At 39.5% G+C, this 19,624-nt stretch overlaps 1 protein-coding gene across 1 annotated transcript in view; it reads left to right on the top strand.

Moving 5' to 3' along the window:
• The first annotated feature begins 2,155 nt into the window (after positions 1–2,155).
• fhl3a (four and a half LIM domains 3a) overlaps positions 2,156–19,624 on the top strand; it is a 36,150-nt gene continuing 18,681 nt past the window's right edge. Inside the window, exon 1 of the mRNA XM_024267208.2 lies at positions 2,156–2,452. The gene's annotated coding sequence lies outside the window, so the exon portion shown is untranslated. The remainder of the gene's footprint in view (positions 2,453–19,624) is intronic.

A 19,624-nucleotide genomic window follows, 5' to 3' on the forward strand; every position in this document is an offset into this window, starting at 1 on the left:
TCAGTGGGGCACCTGAAACCCGGTGTATGGACCTGTAGCACCAGGGTCCCCTCTCCACTGCACCCTGAGAGCATGTGATTTGGCAGGAGAGACGGTATGTGTATGGCCCTTCACTCTGTGTTTCAAGTGATTGTGCTGCTCTGATCCCCTGCCTGTCCTCCACAGGGTCAGACCGTGAGCCCCTGCTGCTTTGCCTGGTTTGCCTGGTTTGCCTGTTTTTATCTTTTTTGTTGGTTTCTGCTCCTGTGCTGCGCGGCCAAACTGAAGCTCTGCCTGGACACCGCCCTCCCGTTCAGCGGCTTCAGGCCTCCGGCGCGCCCTCCCGTTCAGCGGCTTCAGGCCTCCGGCGTGCCCTCCCGTTCAGCGGCTTCAGGCCTCCGGCGCGCCCTCCCGTTCAGCGGCTTCAGGCCTCCGGCGCGCCCTCCCGTTCAGCGGCTTCAGGCCTCCGGCGTGCCCCTGGACTTTATGGACGGTTGCCTTTCCTTTTTATTTTACAACTTTTATTAAATTTTGTTTAGGTGTGAGTGTGAAGGTGTGCATGGTTGCCCTACTTACTGGTTTTATTTTTCTTTTCAGGGAAGTGCTTGGCAGAGCGTGTTGGCCGACGACGGTGGAGGCTTGTTGTGTTTCCTGGTGTGGGTCCATTCCCTTTCACGCGTGTGTGTGTGCATGTCACTGTGGGGTGAAATCCATTTTTGTTTTGTTTTGTTTTTTTCCTCCCCTCGTACGCCCAGCACTCTGCCGGTAAGCCTTCCCCCCAGTAGGGTTTTTATTTTTTTAGCTTTGATTGTTTTAATTGGTTTTAATTTTTTTAATAAAACTATTTATTGAACTGGAACCACGTCTTGGCTGCTTGGGAAAGAATCTACGTGTCCTTTATCAGGACTTCCCTTTGGGTTCCCCGGACCCTGCATTCCGGAGTGGCGTTGTTTCCTTTTGAGTTGTACCCAAATCCACTTTGCCACAGTCAGTTTTGACCTTTGCCTGCCTGACCCTGATTTAGCTTTTTGGACTTTTAGCTGTGCTTGACTTCTGTCTTCCTGTCGGAGCTAATAAACGTGCTGCACCTGGAACTTCAAACTTCAAACTTTATTCATTTATATAGCACCTTTCATTCAGGAGAAGCTCAAAGCGCTTATCATAAAATCAAATAAAATACATTAAAAAGACAGTGTGTTAAAAAGCAAATACACAAAAAGGGGAGAAAAGGACATTTACACAGAATGAATACCCCTCCAAACCAGCTGTTTGTTTTTGGTTGAATTTTGCTTGAAAGCCCCAAATTATGTTGATTATTGCATTGGATTTACTTCATGATGTTAGTAGACATTTAGATGAATAATTTATATTAATAATATAGTACATCTGTCAAAAAAGTAGAACTAATAGGGGGCATGGATTACTATAAAAATACTGAATCCAGATGATTTGTGATAAAATGGGAATCAATTAATTATTTGTTTATTGCAGCAATTTATTATCTAAAATCATTTTTTATAAGTTTCTTTTAAACAAAAGTAAATGTATTCTCACATAAAAGCAAAGAAGAGTGTTTTCTGTCTTTTTTGTTGTCTTTTTAAAATAAAAAAATAGGAAATTATTGCAAATTAAAGTAAATTTGCAAAGTTGTTGTTAGACTTCTCAGATAAAAAAAAATCAATATTTTAACCTAAACGTATAATCATTCAAGGTTATAATTATTAACACTGAGATGAAGATTCTTCCATTTGTGTCATAGACTAACAAGTCATCTTGATCCTAAGATACCAGATTGTTGAGTCACAACACAAGTGATTCATTTGAACTTAAAACACTGTAAAAAGAGGAAATGTAATTTACCAGCTGGATTAATCTTTAACCCTTTGTGGTAACTATAGGAAGGACTGTTGGTGTCCTTCCTTTCTGAACAACAATAATAATTATAACCCAGTGATGTAATTTCTTTGATGGTTTGGCCCTTTTAAAGAAAACCTTCAGAAACCTCCTGTGGCTCACACACTCAAGCATCTTCACACACTCTGCTTTAAAACTCACAACAAACAAACATAATTCTATTATATCCGATGTAATGCAATGTTGAAGAGACAAAAGAGCCTTGCAAGAATCTCCCCTCTTGCCTGCATGGGCTTTCTCTGCTCTCGTTTGAAGTCGCTGGAAAGAGGGAGGGAGGAATGCCTTTTCCAGGGGGGGGCGGGATCTTGTGACTCACCAGCAACTTCCTCAGTAGTAGGACAAAAGTAGCCGGCAAGCTGCACCCCTCTGTGCTGCAGAGTTTTCATGACAAGCAGATAAAACTGAAGGTTTCGCAGCCGGAGAGCGACGCTCCTGAGCCTTTTTCTGTGAGCTGATCCCTGTGCTGACCTGAGCGGCCGTGTGCTGACGGGGGGAAGGCGGCTGGCTCACCACCACAGCAGCCTGGAAAGGTGCCTCCACTCTTCACTCAGTCTGACTGGTAAGAATAGATCTTTTGGCTCCATCATTTTCATTGAGGAAGGGTTCAAGCTACTCTGCACACCTGTTAAGCCTAAATCAAACTCAGGTGTGTGGATTTTAAACACATTTTTTTTTTCTTTTTAGGTGGGTTCATTCAGGTCTGCTTCTTTTCTCTGAATGAAGTATAGATGGAAGAGAATGGGTTTGACAGTGTGCTGTACCAAACATCCACAATGCCAGAAGTTTATTCAACAAAGTAGATCTGGATGTGTGTGTGTTTTTAGATATTGTCTAAATGTATTTTTTTTTTACTTTTTCCCTTCCTTCTCATTCAGCAATTTAGCAGTTTCCCTCTGTACAGCTGCATAGTGCACAAGGCGGTGGAAATATAAATAACATCCTTTCAATGGAGAAACAGACTATATGAGCTTGTGTGACCCTCTGAACTGTGCGTAGGAAGGATTAAGGAGCAACTGTTTTGTCAGAGAAGCTCCCAGCTGAGTTCAGAGCAGTCCCTCAGGCGAAACCTGTCTTTTTTTTTTTTTGCAAAAGGGGAAAGTGTGGGATATGGCAGTGTGAGTGTGTAATGGGTGTGTCTGTGCTGCAGCTTCTGGAGCCGTGCAGCACCTCATGGTACGTGTCATTGTGACGACAGTTTGGCTCACCTGTTGCGTCATGTGAGGGCATTGGGAGGGAGAGGTGGACAAAGTTTGAGAATTTGTACAAAAGATCAAGGGACACTTTATTTTATTTTTTTCAGTTCACAGAAAGCTCTTCCTTAGTCTCTAAATATTCATCAAAAAATTAACTTCTGGTGACAAGAGAACTTTAGAAATCTTTGTAACCGGTTGACAGATTCTAGAATACTAGAATAGTCTTCAACAAAACACTCGATTTCCCAAAAAGAAAAATCAAGTGACTCATCTTGATCATGAACCAACCAACAAACAGCAGCGTGAATAGAAGGACGTATCATCAGTGATCACTTCTTGAATGCAAGTACTCCTTTTCCTGGTGTGTCTCCAATGCTTGTTGCTTTCTTGTGTGCTGCAGAATTCTTTTCCCAAAGGTATTTGGTCTGTGGAGTTCTGGAGTGCTCTTGGTGTTAGGATAACACCCTTCAACCAAAAGTCTGCCATTGGGTTCCATTTAGCATCAGTTTGCCTTGACAGAGCATACAGAGCTGCATAATGTCATTGTTTGCTTTTTTTTTTTCCTCCTGCCTCTATTTCTTTGACCATGGTCACATTCTTCAGAGGTCCTAGTGTTTTCCAAAGGTTAGCCTCGTGTGGTGTTTGGACTCCGGCCAGTTCCAAACAGCAGCTAAATGACTCGGACTGGTTGTAGCTGGCTTTCTGTGTTGGCACCGTTTGAAACCTGGCCAACAGTAATGATGGAGGAGTTGGCGGTCAAGTGTTTGCAGGTGGTTTTTGAGAGTTCACATTTGTGTCGATGCGGTCCTCTTGTGACGTTGTGCAGCTGTGGGTTCCTCCGTGGGCACAACTTGTGCTTGTGTAATTGCTCAGTGCCTCAAAATCCCAAGTGTGGGTGTCTGATCAACAGTTCCAACATCACAGTGTTTCTTTTGTCTTCTACTCCTGCATAGTTCTGTTCTCCACCCTCACTCCGAATGTAAAGTACAACCCAATACTTAGGTAGTTGTTTGAACAGATTACTTAAAGAGGCCTCAAGAAATATTGTGTTTTTGGAGAGGTTGTCCATGCATCAGTTCCTGCTTTGTTGTGCAGAGTGCTAAAAGTTCAGGGCAAAGGCGGGGTTCTCACTATGTCTTGTGCTATCCCAGGTATGTTGACTTTGGGAGTGGGGTCATCTGGACCCTACAAGACAGAACTTTTTTTTCAATTATTTTTTATTTTCACTGGTGTCCGTGGCAGACATGAAATCCTGTCCACCTTCATCCACATTTGTAATATGATGGATAACACATCAATGTAAGGCTTGGGTCATCTGGACCCCATAAGATAGCACAACGGCTAGAAAAGTCGCCAGTCCATCATGGAGCTTTGATGGAGTCATATAAGTCTGTAATATATTTGTTGCTGATTTTTTTTTTTTTCCTGTCTAAAAATAAGTAAAGGTGCTGTAACATTACAATAAGCCCTGATTGGACCTCCTCAAACAACAAAAATTTTGGTTGTCCAATTTTGGATAAAAGTGTAACACTGGAACTGCTGTGTGTTTGAATAGGTTGTTATGGTAGTCTGTTCCCTCCTTGGTAGGATGTGGGGGCGCGTGGCTGGCTGCTGTAGTGTGTCTGCATTCCCTTGAAAAGGGGGGAAGTGACCTCAGATTTCCTGTCAGGGGATAGCCAGGTGCTGCAGTATTATTGTGAGGGTCGCAGGGCTTCCTCCGTGGATGCTTTGTTGGTAAATGTCTGAAACTCGATCCCCTGAGCCCGGGCCCCTGTGGGAAGTAAAATGTCTCCTCACAGTCCGGGCATCTCCTCTCACTAACTTCTTTTTCGTCTTTCCTTTCTTGCAGTGCCCAGTCCATTCCAGATCTTTCTTTTAAAGAGCACATAAAACTTATATTGTCAAATAAAGAGTGTGAAGTGTAAGTGACTCTGCTTAGGGGGTAATTAGGCTTCTTGAAGCATACAATTACAAGTCTGTGCCTAACTCTTACCTGCCACATTCAAAGGGAATGTTGTTTTGAAGGAAATACCAAATTGTGAGCACAGAATTGCATTTGGCTTTTACTACCCCATTTAATACAGACTAATTGCATGCCTTGAGATGTCCTAGGTGCAAGGTTTAAAGTTCCCACATGTAACAGATGTTTGGGAATGAAAATCCTGTCGATTCACTGCTGCATCATCCCATTCTGCTTGGTGCCAAAGAAGGCTTTGAGTCAAGCATGGCAGTTTTCCTGCACCCTCCCCTGAAGGCTGCAAGGTAGAGCCAGAACAGAAGCGTTCAGCTTATACAAATGAACCAAACCAGATGGATGGAAAACTTTCAGCAGTTATCAACTCTTCCATCAGGTGTCCAACCAGTCAAATCTTGTTTGTTGGAACGAGAATCCAGATAAACCTACCCCCATTTCCACAGACTTACAGTATTTATCTATCATGAATAAATCTCTGTCAAACAATGTGATTGTTTACTGTGCACTTAATTACTGTTTTTGATTTAAGCATTTTACATTTTTATGTGAAGGTAGCTGATTATTATGACAAGAAGTTGGTGATGGACGGCAGAGGTGGCAGCACAAATTTAAAGTCTACAGACTAATTGTTGTGGGGTGTTTTTACACTTACGCACACAGTTAAGCGCCCCCCACCGCCCCACCAAGTTCATAAAAATAACAGCCATGTTGTTAGGCTGTGGCTTAGTCTTAGAATAACCTTTGTTTAACGGAAGCACTTGATGAGAATGTTGAGTGAAGAGAATTTCTCCATAACGTAAGAACTTAAGGATAGTAATAGGACGTCATTTTATCCTCATTCCCCATTTGCTCGCTCGGACATACTTAAATGTAAGAACCAAGGTATACATTTTCAAATGTTAACACCACATTTTTATATGTGACAAATCTTCTGGATAGGTCTTCTGGTGAGGGATGCTGTGGTCTCTTGACCTGCAATTAGAATGGCTTCTGTCTAAAGAATGTAACTATTAAATTGCTCTGTGCAGAACATTTGCAATCCCTTCTGAGGTTCGTTTTCACTCCTACACATGACTTCAGAAATCCAGTCTGCAGAAAAGCAGCGACAATCCAACAAAAGGCTTAAAATGAATAGTTATCTAATGTGGACCTTTCTTTATATATATAAAACATTTGGCTTCTTGATTGACTTCTTTGTCCTTAGAAAATACCACAAACTTAAAAAAATGGGAATTCCACAACATACAGTGTGTATTTAACTGTTCCATGAAGTTACAAGACCCAGAGGACTTGCAAACCAGTCGAGCATGCATCGAGTGTCTCTAGAGCTAATAAACTTGGCTTTACACTTGCTGAAAAGTGTCATTGTGAACTTGATACGAAATGCCTCTGAAATGTCCAAATCGCCCTTTTGCAACAATCACGCCTTCATCCACCGGAAGTGTCATCTTAAAACTGTTTATCCTTTTTGGTTAATGCAGCTCAGTGTCAGAGGAATGATCTGGAGTCACATGATAGCACACTTTTACTGTGTGTGAATAAAATAAGCTTTTACTCAGAAATATATCTTCTATGTTTTGGATTTTCTCCCTGCACTCCAGCTTCCTCCCACAGTCCAAAAGCATCCGGCAAAGGTTCATTGGTTACTTTAAAGCAGAGGTCCCCAAACTTTTTCTTGTGAGGGCCACATAACAGTTTTTTTTCTCTGTTGTGGGGCCGGGGTCAGTTTGTAGGCTAACAAAAGAGGTGTAAAAATGTCCAGGTGTGTTTAAACTTTCTGGTTTTTCAAGAAAGTCACATGTAACCAATTATTAATAACACTTTCTGAGATGTTCACAGAAAAAAGTCAGAATTTAAAAAAGTAATCCTTTGAATGAAATTGTATAATGAAAAAGTCTAATTCTTGTGTTTTTTTGCTGCAGCTAGATGTATATATGTAGGTTACATTGTCACCAGAACAGTGTTTCCTTCATTTATTGAGGGATTACGTTGTAAAAGTAACTCGTGAATGTAAAATCTGGGAACTAGAATTACATATGTAAAAATTATCACTACACACTTTATACACTTTTCTCAGACAAACGTGAACATTTTCACATTTTTCTCTCTTGTTTAAACTCTGAAAGTTCAAAACTTCATTGAAAATAAGTTCAGTTTATTGGAATGAAATTGTGATTGCGATTAAAGCAGCATGTATCAGATAGAGGCGCAGACTGCAGGAGGCTGAAATAAAAAGTCACATGGCCAGACTGGAGACAAAAAATAAATAATGGGTCTCTGATATTATTATTAGTTTGGGGACCTCTGCTCTAAAGTGTCCCTAGGTGTGCATGTGTGGGGGAGTGACTATGTCCCCTGGGACAGACTTGTCCAGGGTGTACCTTACCTATGCCTAACAGTAGCTGGGACAGGCTCCAGCAACCCCATGACCCCGAAAGGGATATATCGGGTTAAGAATATGGATGGATGGATGGACGGACAAACTGATATTCTTGAAGAACTTTCTTCCTGCTTAATTCTGCTTTAAGTAATGCATCAATAAATGAGGTTGCATCACAATGGATTTTTAGGATACTGCAGCCATGTCACTGTTTCTTTTGGTGGCTTTATTGCTTCAGATGGTGTTTTTTTTTTAATCAGAGTTCGATTCGTTGACAGGATAATCCAATGGCCTTTATCTGATAAAGGCAGTTATCCATTAATGAGATATCAGATTAAAACATAGATTTCTCCCTGGTAGCTGATACTGCCCACTTCCCATCCACCTTCATCTAATACAGGGGAGGGTGGGAGATATGAGACCAGGGTGGCACTGCATCCACTCTTCGTTGCAGAGTACAAACGTAGTGCAGGAGGAGCATATTGTCTTCTTTTGCTGTATTAGTTCCCACATTAGCTAAGTTAATGCAAAAGCTGTCAACGCTGCTATGTTTACACAGAACAAACCTGAGGAAGTTTTAAAAAATACAGGACATTTGTGTATAATTCTCAGAAATATGGACTAAAAATGACTTTCACGTAGGCTGGGATTGTCTGATGAGTTTATTTCCATGACTAATTAGCATATATCTGATAACTCTGCATTATCTGATTTTTGTGGACATGTGAACAGGCTCAGTGGTTTCTGGCCTTGGCTTTTACCCATGGAAATTTCCTCAGACTCCCTGAAAACAGCATATTGACTTTTTTTCCTGGGATCTGTTGTCTTCCACTTAGAGTACAAAGACAAAAATGAGAACTTTCCAAACAGATTTATCTTTTAGACCAAATCCAAACACTTCTCATTCATTATTAAAGAGTGACCTCGAGTGGGTCAAGATGTTTGTATTTTTTCACCTTCATCCTAATTGTTTTGAGAAGATTAATGTGTTGATGACGCAAATTCTCTACTTCCATCAGTCCAATTTATATTGTTCTTCTTTATTTGGGTGACGGTGGTCTGTTAGCATATCCCAGTTGACTAGAATAAAGCAGGGAACCAGCTGGGGGAATTCCCTCTCCAAAAAACTCTTAGACTGGGTGAAAACATCCAAACTCAATACAGAAAGCTGCCAATTTAAACCAGGACCTCCATGTTTCTGCCCACCGCACGACTGTGAAACCACAAATCTGGAGTTATTATTATTTTTTTCCAAATTGCAATGAAGCTGCTCCATCAAGACTCAAAAATAGCCATGATAGATTTTTTGTTTTTCAAGTGACGGCTCAAAATGACCAATGAGAGCTTCTAGTTCAGATTGTCTTTCAATCTGACATACCGGTATACATAAAGCTGACAAAATGGTTTTACTTTTTGCAACCAACAAGTAAGCAACAATTCCCACTGGAAGATTAGAACAGTGACTTAATTGGGCAATAATTTGAGAGCATGTGGCAACGAGTCCTGAACCACACAGTGATGCACAACAGGCCTCAAACAAGACCACAAGCTTCAAGCTCAACCTGCCACCTTAGAGTACTCTACAGCTTGTCATTTATGGGATTTTGTTCTCTGTAAAAGTGGAAAAAAATACTCTAATAGGAATTGAAGTTTCTTCAAGTAATTTTATAAATATTCTGTCTGTCTTTTCTCAAACAGTCTTATAAATTCAGCTATTGGAAATTCCAAAAAGAATGACGTTACAGCCCAATCCAGGAGCTGAGAATTAGCGTGTTCACCTTTGGTGTTGCACAGTGTTCCTGCAGGAAGAAACAGCAGTGAGCTAACTGATTGGAGTTCATGAAAAGCTGCAACATGTTCTGATTTGAAGTGTACCAACTTGTCTGTGATAAGTACAAGTGTTTATTTAGAGTGCAGCTGTTGGAGAGAGCATTCCCCTCTCTGGATGTAAACACTCTAAACATGCCTGCTCTGCTTGATGAAATTAGCTAGAGAGCAAGAATGTGTGTGTTTCACCATCTCTGATGTGTTCTGTTCATTAAAGGCATGCACACTAGCAGGCTGTGACTCTGAAGGGAAAGCAATCATCTCTACAAAGGAGACAGGCTGAGACAAGCCAGGCTTGCTGGATATGCTGAAGTGTGCTTTTATGGTTGTTACTTAATTGAACTGCGTGTGAAAGTTTTTTTTTCCTCAAATACACTCTGGCTTGAGCACATTTTTTAAAGACAAATGTGAAAACTGTCAAAGATTCTGAAAGGAGACAGGATGCATCTTAGTTTACTTGACTCCCTATTTTTGTTCACCTCTGTTGGACAGTGATTGTTCCTCATAAGGCACCTCAAAGAAGCCATAAATGGCGAGGTACTTCATGTGGCTTTAAAAGGGCGTCAGCTCCTCTTTGATAAGATCACACTCAGCAAATAGACACTAAAAAGGAATTTTGTTGCTTCTTTAGGTGAAGTTAGAAGAAGAAAAAGTGAGGAAGAGGAGGGGATTGATCACACCGTTAGGGCGTCTTTTAGCAGGTTGTCTAACAAACTTGACATTTAGGATAAATGGGTATCTACGTGGTGTTTTGTTTTTGCTTCCTTTGAGCTCATTGTCTTGGTTTTTGTCAATCTGCTAATGTCTCAACACCTATGTAGATCTATCATGACAAACATGCTCAAGAGGTGAAGTGTTCTGGAATTTCCTCATTCATCATGTTCCTTTTATCTTGCAGACTTATAGGCCAAATTTATTCCCAACCTCTACAACTTCACCTTACTGCCACATTCAGCCCTCCAAAATATGGATAAAATAGTGTCTTCAAATCCGGACGTTACTACAGCTCGATGATGTCATGAATAGTCGTCGGTTATCTCCGTTGATGCATTTCTGAGAGCACTCAGAATTATATCATCAGTTTTATAGCTTTCAAAAGTCATCCAAGAACACAAATTCAATATATACATTTAAATGTAAGCTTATGTGCTTCAAAGCACACCCACTCGAAGAAATTAGTTTTTCCATTGACTGTATAGTCACTGGACAAATCAACCTCTCCTTCTAAATGGGAGGTACCCTCTGGTTCCTAGAAGGTCAAAATCCCATAGACTTCTACTGAGAAATAGACAGTTATTTCACAGTCATTTTATTTGTTAGAATAGTTATTCTTGCTCTGATAGATTCTTCTTAACATCTTTTTTCTAATCCCAGTTTGTATTAAAGATAATTATTCAAGTTATAAACTGACCATTTAAAGCATGTGGTGCCCACTCAACACTGACAGCTTCTCCTGAGCTGTTTTCAGTAGGAGTAGAATCACTTATGACTGGCGACACTAGTCCCTCTAAAAACATGACTTAGACCAATCACTGTTGACGTGTGACAAAATGGCAGCAGACGATCGGGAAGTGACGGAGAAAACTTTGGCCTGATTTCGCGACTGCCGGAGGAAAGACATTGAGACCTTGATATGTCCAGTAATAAATTATATATGTCAATGGTTTCTCCTTCTCCTCATAAGTGTGACTTGTACCAACCTCCCATTGGAGGAATAGGCAGCCTTAGATCACTATGGCTCCCCCTGAAAAAAACAAATACAGACACCACTCAAGCTCCAAATGCCCCTACAATTGGACCAATAGGGAGGAGCCATAGGGGTAGGGAATGAATTAGGATTTGGCCATTTATTGAGGCTGTTCCATTAAAGAATCTATTTGCTCATGGGTAGGTTTCTTTCTTATCGAAATGATTCCTAAAACTCTTTGCATAGCCAAAAAAAAAAAACAAACAAACTATTTTTCAACAAGTTACACAGACTTGCCTGCAGTTTTAAAACAATTGTTGCAAACACATAGATTGATGTGCAGAAAATGTGACTTTCACTGTGGTCAACCTGAAGGGATTTATGTCTTATGGCTTCCAGTAAAAATGTCTACAGAAAATGTTTTCTCTTTGCCGACATCCCAAAGGAAGCAACACGTAAACTCACAGCCAGGTGTAGACATCGTTTGGGTGATTATTATGTGGCTTCCCTGATGCAGTGAATGCATCTTGGGCTGTCAGCCAAGTACATACAGAGCATGCTTATCTGCATTATTAACAGCATGTGCACACAAAGCGTAGTCTTGTCTAAACTGATGCTTTTGAGTAGACTTGCATCGTTAAAGGCTCAACCAAGACAGGGACGTTTATACTTAACGTCCAATTTAGAATGTTTTACCTTACAAATGTTTAAAGCTGGAACGAATGAGCCAGAGAAAATGAAAGAATCTTCTGAACAACTTTTTTTATTGTTTTTTTTTTTCATCTTAAACATTTAGTTTCAAATCCAATGAAAAGGAGAGGCCAGACAGTGAGCTTAGAACCAGAGGGCCAATGACACAAGACCTATGACTTCATTGTGGAAGTATTCAACCCCCCTCCTTTACCAACCCCTATCCCTCATCCTGTCCCATGCTTTCTCCATGCTGGTGAAAGGAAACTGTTTAGGGTTTATGATTGCTGGAAAGAGCAAAGTGAAGAAAAACGCTTTATTTATGGCGTATAAGATTCTGCGTTGATGATGATGATTGGTTACATCTTGACTGGAGTGTTCAGATCAGTTAAGTACATCTTTACTCCATTAAGTCACATGGAGTCTTGAACCTTTTCCACTTGCGCTGCTGGATCCGGTAAATGCGGCAGAGCCATATGTCTTTGCATTTCCTTGTATGAGACATACATTTACACTTCACTTGATTGATGAAGAGTCCGTGGAGCCACAGCAAGAACCTTGTGGCTTCAGTGAACTTTGCTTTGTTTGTGTCTGTTTTTTGTTCAGCTCTGTTCACATATCCCCGTGGGCCAAGAATCCTCCTATATAGGAAGAAAGATCAGGACAAAGGCAGAATTAGGTCAGACAAGAGCTGTGGTTAATAGATTGAACACGATAGGCGGTTCTGCATTGGTAAACAACATAATTCAGCAGCACTATCAGTGTTTAGCAAAGCACCTGTTTTTGCATCGCTGTTCTCTTCAACAATGGACACTGGAACTTTGCATTTTGTCACTGATAATAAATTAAGTTGGGAAGATGAATGGTGTTTTGAATGGGTGCATGATAAAGAGATCCCAGCGTGTGACACTCTGAGATAAGAACTTGACAGATTACCGCTCTTGGCAAAGTCAAGTAACTAGCTGTAGGATTTCTAAAGTTGCAGATTTTCTCTAGACTTAGATAATTTTACTTATACATGCAATGCATTTCCTTAATCAGGTGATAACTGATCAAACTATAGCATTGAATCTACACCCTGCGAAGAACTGACAAACTGTCCTGCTTCAGCTTGCCTCTCACTCTTCACAGGAATAAGCAGATATAAAAGATAGATGTTTTCAAGATTCACTATTGAGCTTTTAAGGGTACAAAAGAGAAAATCGTAATTGCTTCGAACTTCTGATCGTTCTTTGAAATCAACATTTTTCTGAATAAAATCTAACTTTTAGCCAGATGCCAACTTGGGCAAGGATCATGAAGACACAGATCTAGTTGTAGATGCATTAGAATGGAGTGCAGCAAGGAGCTTTTATTTTCTAAATCACAAATATATATTTTTACAAGCATTTTTTTTTTGTTTGCTTTTGATTCACAGCAATTTGAATGAAGAAATGCAATTTTGAGCTCAATATTTCCTCCATCATGAGAAAATACCACAGGAACATGTTAAAACACCAAAAACACAATTTTGAGCAAAGTGTGTCTTTAAGACTTTAGCGACATACAACTCTTTACTTACCATTTTTCCAAGAGTGAAATGGGAACTCTTACAACTGAATACTTTTTGTGAAACTCTAAGGATAACTGATGTGTGTCTGATGATTAGGGCTCTTGTGGATTGATAAAACCATGAAGACTTGATTATATCCTGATATAGCGGGTTACTACGGACTACAAGGTAGAGGATAGTTCTGTTTTTTAGGTTGCAAGATTTATTGACACCATTTGTCTTGAGGTTTGTTGTTATAAACCAGTTTATCTTTAACATGTAACATTGCATTGGCCAGAATTTAATTTAAGATGTTTTTTTTTTATTCAGATCTTTAATCTGTGTTACAAAAGTAAAAGACTTGCATGAGGCATCGTGTGTTCCATACATAGACATATATTATCACTGGCGTTACATCACCCAAAGAAAATGCTTTACCTCCAGTTCTCGCGAAATTAGGCAAAATCCATCACCATGGTTTCTTGATACGTAGGTTGGCATTTTGAAACCGGATGACAGTGACTGGTCCAGGTCGGTCTGAATCACCCTTTTAGGGAAACTATTGTCGACAATCATGAGTGAGCTCGTTCAAAGTCCACGCCTCTTCCACTGAAAGCAGGCTCGGGAGAATCTGTCGATCAAACGCTTGACGTGGAGCCACCACAGGCTTTTACTGAGACATCTGATTGACTAGTTTATAACTTAAAGAAAAGTATAAAGAAGATGTTAAGAGTAAGGTATCAGAGCAAGAATTGTTTTTCTGACAAATAAAATGACTGAGTAATAACCGTCTATCTCTCAATAGAAGTCTATGGGATTTTGACTTCTTGGAACCAGCAGGTATTTCCTAAAGGGTTGAGATGTCCATTGTTTTTATAATCTATGTTTCTACCCTTTTATCTTAGTATGCAGAAACTAAAAACATAAGGTAACTTAATACATTAGTAAACATCTCCCACTATTATATTAATTGCAACTAAATTTTTAATTTGACTGAAGGTTCTACAGTCAATTTAATTGCTGCCAGTTTATGAGAAGAGCATTGAGGGATCACAACTATCAGCGGTAATTACACTGGATAGAAACCCCCCACAAAAGGTCTCAAACAAACCCTGGGGGGTGAATGCTTTGACTCCCTATGTGCTTTTTAGCACATGCAGGTTAAACAGATTGCCAGCTGTGTTTATTTTGTTTGCTAACCCCCTCTTCATACCTGCATTATGTTGTCTGTGTGCGGTGACTTCAACAACCACCTGCTCATGTGTCTGTGTTTTCACGGCTTTGTCCTTCTCCAGAAGCATGTCAACGTATTTGGACATAATACGGTTGTTTTCATGCTTGTGCGACCATCCCTCTGACAAATATGGCTGTGTTAGGGGTAACAGGAAGACGCAAACTCTCTTTGGACTCTGTTATCAACCTCATGCTGGTGGAAGGGGTCACTTCCCAGCAGGAAATGGACATGAATTTAGTTCTCAAACTAAGTACCGGATTAAAGGGGAAAAAAAGTTGTTTTTATAATGAGAAAAAGGGGAAAGATGTTTGAGAAGCTAAACATTTTCACATCTGTTTTTAGGTTTTTGGTTTAATGCTGTGTGATTTTATGGTTTCATGACTAAAAAAACTCTATAATAAGACGCATTTTGCGGTGCAGTTCTAAAGTTTATTTAGACAAGTTTAATCTGCTTTTAACATTTGAACTAAAGGCTGTACGCATAAAACCAAAATCCTAATATGTTTTTGCATAACAAATATGAACACAGTAAAACTCTGGGTTGTACCCTCATAGGGCTATTTAGGACCAAATTATTGCCAGCAAAGGTTTATAGACTCGGGCAGGGAGGACTCTATTTACTGGTTACCATGGAGATACATTAGAAAATGGAAAAAAAAATCACAACAACTACTGAAAATTACTTCCAAGCTATTTATCCCAGCCAGTTCACATTTGGCAGGTACCCCTCCATTTTTTTTCGCTAACGTAATGCATTTTCACTTTCAGCCATGAACCCTTCCTTTCAGGGTTAAGAGTCAGGGAATGCTGACGGTTTTGGTGCTGCTGTGGTTGTGGAAAATAATTTGTGCAGCTGCCGTCAGGAATGCGGATTATTCTCTTTCAGTTTATAAGGTGTAAAAGCTGTTAAATCTCAACTGCGCACACGTGAAGAGGAAATAATCACCTGCTTGTCATAAAAAAACTCAGCATTTTGGTGATGGGACGAGTGATTAAACGGGGAAAGAAAGCGCTCTTGTGTGGACGCTGATCTCGGGGTCAGGTGGCATGAGCACGGCCACGCGCTGTGAACTGAACGAGTTGGAAATAATTGCTTCCATCTGTGGCTGCATGCTGCACGAGTGTGGCATGCTCACAATGCTGAGTGTGCAGTTTGTGAAGCCCCAAGTTGATCTCTTGATGCCCTGGCTAGTTATGCTGACTGGGAAACATTAAGAGACCACCTGGGAACCACCAGGCGTCTCCAGAATCATTTTGTGTTGTGGGGATCACAGTTAAGTCTTTGTGTCTGACTAATAACCCTAAACTAGTGCGTCAACAACAAAGGACACTTTAACTTAAGTTTTTATGAAGTAGTAATTATTTTGTATTTCCAGTCCACCTCAAAAGAAGTTATTCTTCTCAATATAAACATGGAATACCATTACTTTTATTTTTCCTTGCTTTGGATTTGGGCACAGCTTGGCCAGTTTTGCACACCTCACACAAAAATAGCCCAAGTTTTGCACCACTGTTTGTTTTTGGTCAGTTTGGGCAGAATGGAGCACGATGGAAGAAGGGAATTTAAATTTGAAGGATGTTGATTTTAGAGCGAGGGTGGAAAGAAGCTCTTTTTCAGGAATATAAAGCCTCGTTTCCACAGCAGTCCGGTAAGGTACGGTAAGGAGTGTTACGGCACGGTTCAGTTCATTCTGGCGAAAGTTTACACTCAGTTAAGCCTCGTTTCCACTGAGCGGTTTGTTTTCACGGCACATGTGTGGTGTAGACTGCTAGTGGATCCCCTAAGGCTCACCCTGTATCACACCGTCACCAAGAACGGCAAGGAGCGTTTGCAATTTCACCGCAGACCTGGCGTTTTCAATATAGACTCGCGACCAGAATACACAGGAAACCACAAAAAACACGAATATTTACAAATATTGGAAACGTTAGCTTAAATGAGCGCTATATTTGCTCTTTCTAATGTCGTCATTACTTTCTGATAATTTACAGATGGCTTCAGTTGTTCCGCCCCAACCGTTTCCATTCCACTTTCAATGGACCTACAACTGATGGGGCCCCCAAGAGGTACAGCTCGGTACTGTTTAATGGGTCCATTTTACAGTGGAAATACCGGGCGGCTCAATGGAAATGAGGATTAGCATCACCAAAATGTTCCTGGTTTTAAAAGATAACCAAAAATAATTTCAAGCAAGTGTAAAGACTTTAAAATAGAAATTTTACTTAACTTAATCAAACCACAAGTGGGAATAAAGTAATACGGAAGCATAAACTTAAAAACAATATATATGGAAAGTGTTCTGAACTCTGGAGTTACCTTCAGATTTTGACTATTGGAGTCTATTTAGCTTACATAACTTGGTTTGTTTTGTTTTTAAGTCATAATTTGTGTTTAAGTCATATTTTGCTGTGTTTTTCTCTTTCCTATCTTCACAGTTCCACCAGTTTAGTTTCATCGACAACTTTTTCTGTTTCAGTTCGTTGCTCTTCAGTCTATTGAAGTCCTTGGTTTTCGTTGTACATTGTCAGGTCTTTTGTTTCAAAAACGTCTTATTTTAGTTTAATTATGATAGGAGTCAGCTGTTTTTGTCAAGTTTCAGCCTTCTAATGAAAATATGTAATATTGCCAGCATTCTGTCTCCTGTGTTTGGATCCTCTAAAACAATTCCTCTCTGGGCTTCACCTCCAAACTCCTAAAATCCGCTTGTTAACTGGTTGATAAACCTCCATCTGCCAGAACGTTGTAAAAATTTTGATTTTAAAGCTTACTGAGGACTGCTCACATGAATGCAGTTTGGGCTTTCATGGGAATTTAAAACAGACTGAATAAATGGGCTTATAATGAGAGACTAAGGAATGAATTATAAGCCTTCATAAATCTGCGCTCAATGCATCAAGAATTCATTTTTTAAATTAAAGCCTCAGACATGGAAGTTCAATGGACTCCACACATTTTTTGATCTTTTAACAAGTGTGATCAACCAATTAAATGTTGATTATGCATTTTCAGATTGCTTATATGAAAACTGCATATCAGCTTGCTGGTGTAAACATGGAAACTACGCCAAGCGGTCCCCTAAATCTTGTGGCGCTGACGATTTCAAGGAGTTGGCTTGACTTGTTGGAACAGTTGATTGGGGAGATAGTCTGCTGACTCTGCCTGGCCATGAAGCAAAGGCCCAAGGACCAAAAGAAATATAGTTCTGTTTTGTCAGAGCTGATGTTGCATCAGAATAGTTCTTTCTGTTCCCCTCCTCAGGGCTGGTTTCATGTGCGCAACAGCATCTCTAAGGGCTTGCAAAACACTTTCTGAGTCACCCAGCTTACAAGTCCTGACCCCAGTAAGCATGCAGCCCAATTAGTTCAGATAGGAAACTGGATTGTTTCACACCATGTGTGCTTTTTGAAATAACTTTTTCTAATAATATGGAGGCATAACCCTCAATCAGATAAAGATGGTGAAAGATTGAGTCAAAATTCAGGAAAAAAACTTTTTTTTTAATTGCAAAGAGAAATGTTTTGCTTTCACTGCAAAAAGTGGGTAGCCAAAAAGTAGAAAAATTATCAGTCCATGCAACAAGTAATTTTTACACAACAAGAAATCGTATCATAAGATAATAAAATCTAGAAACAAAGAGTTCCACACAAGAATTCGAAATGTGGAAAATGATGTATTTATTTTATCTAAATTTGATCTAACTTGGGCCCTAGTTCAAGTCCCGCCTGGGAGACCAGAGTAATAACCAATGTGGGACCTTTCTGTGGAGTTTGCATGTTCTCCCCGTACATAGGTGAGTTTTCTCCAGAGACTTCTGCTTCCTCCCACCGTCCAAAAACACTCTTCATAGGTTAATTAGTTACTCTAAATCGCCCCTAGCTGTGAATGTGAGTGTGAATGACTGTGGTCCTGCGACAGACAGGCGACCTGTCCTGGGCGTACCCTGCCTTTGCCCACAAGTCGGCGGGTTATGCTCCGGCACCCCCGAAAGCGACAAAACGTGTTTAAAAAATGAATGGATTTTATCGAACCTTTATTTATTCAGCCAAGACGGATTAAGACATAAAAATATATATTTTCAACTGAAAGGAGTTACGGGGGGATAAAACAACAATTACGCAAGATGATCATTAAATCAATAAATTATTAAAATAATTAGAATCATGAAACAAGGTTACAGCAACATTTTTCTTTAAGATTATAATTAAGATTCCTTTAAAAAAACTGTCTTTGAAATAAGTTCCCTGTATAAGTTTTTTTTTTTGTCAATTTTTCCAGGCTTTAGGTGATTTAGAGATTGTCAACAGAATAAGCTAAAAAAAACTAAAAATAAATGGTATTCAGCACATTAATAAGCGTATTCTAAGCAAACACTTTGCATTTTTTGAGCTGTTAGGTACAGAACAGTAGTTCATTTTGATTACAGTGACAAAAAAAACCTGCTATAATGAGTGGAAATGACTCAATTTACAGAAAAATGTGAACAAAATAAGTATATACAAGGTGACCCCTCAAAATAAATTAGTTTTTATTTTAACATAAATCTAGAGTTTTGTCTCCAAAATAACAATAATTAAATAAATTGTCAACATTTATTTAACTTCAAAATAGCATTCTTTAAATTTAATCAAAAATTTCAGTGCAATTTGATTTTTTTTTAGTATTAAATCAAAGTTTTCTAATGTCAAGAGGATTAAGCAAAATTATTTTGACTCATTTTAATGAAACAATTCTTATTTCTAGGCTCTTATCGGGAAAAAACAAAATCTCAATTAAAACAGATTAAAATCTGGTCAAATATCTTGACTGTCTAAAAATGATGTTTAAAATCTTTGCAAGTAGAAATAAAATTTAATTTCAGATTGGAAGAGTAATATTTCCATATACAGCATCTTCAGACACCCTAAAGCTTTAGAATATTTGTATTTCCTATTTAAAATTATTTTCAGAACTGCCTGTCTGTGTTTGCACTTTTAGTCCTTATCTTTGGTTCACACAATGTCAAACTTTCACCTTCAGTTACCCTTCAGCTTTAACTTACTTTAGTTTTCCAGCCTTCACCATCTCCCCTCACCACACCGTCGATCACCTCAAAAAATGTCCAAAGATCAAGCAGTTAAACTGTCAGGATTTTACTCTTTCAAGATTTCCTTTCTCCTTCCTCCCTCCAGTTCCAGATTTCCTCCTGCAATCTAAACATTTACCAGCAAATACCA

Source organism: Oryzias melastigma, linkage group LG16 (assembly GCF_002922805.2).
Source record: "Oryzias melastigma strain HK-1 linkage group LG16, ASM292280v2, whole genome shotgun sequence".
NCBI lineage: Eukaryota > Metazoa > Chordata > Actinopteri > Beloniformes > Adrianichthyidae > Oryzias > Oryzias melastigma.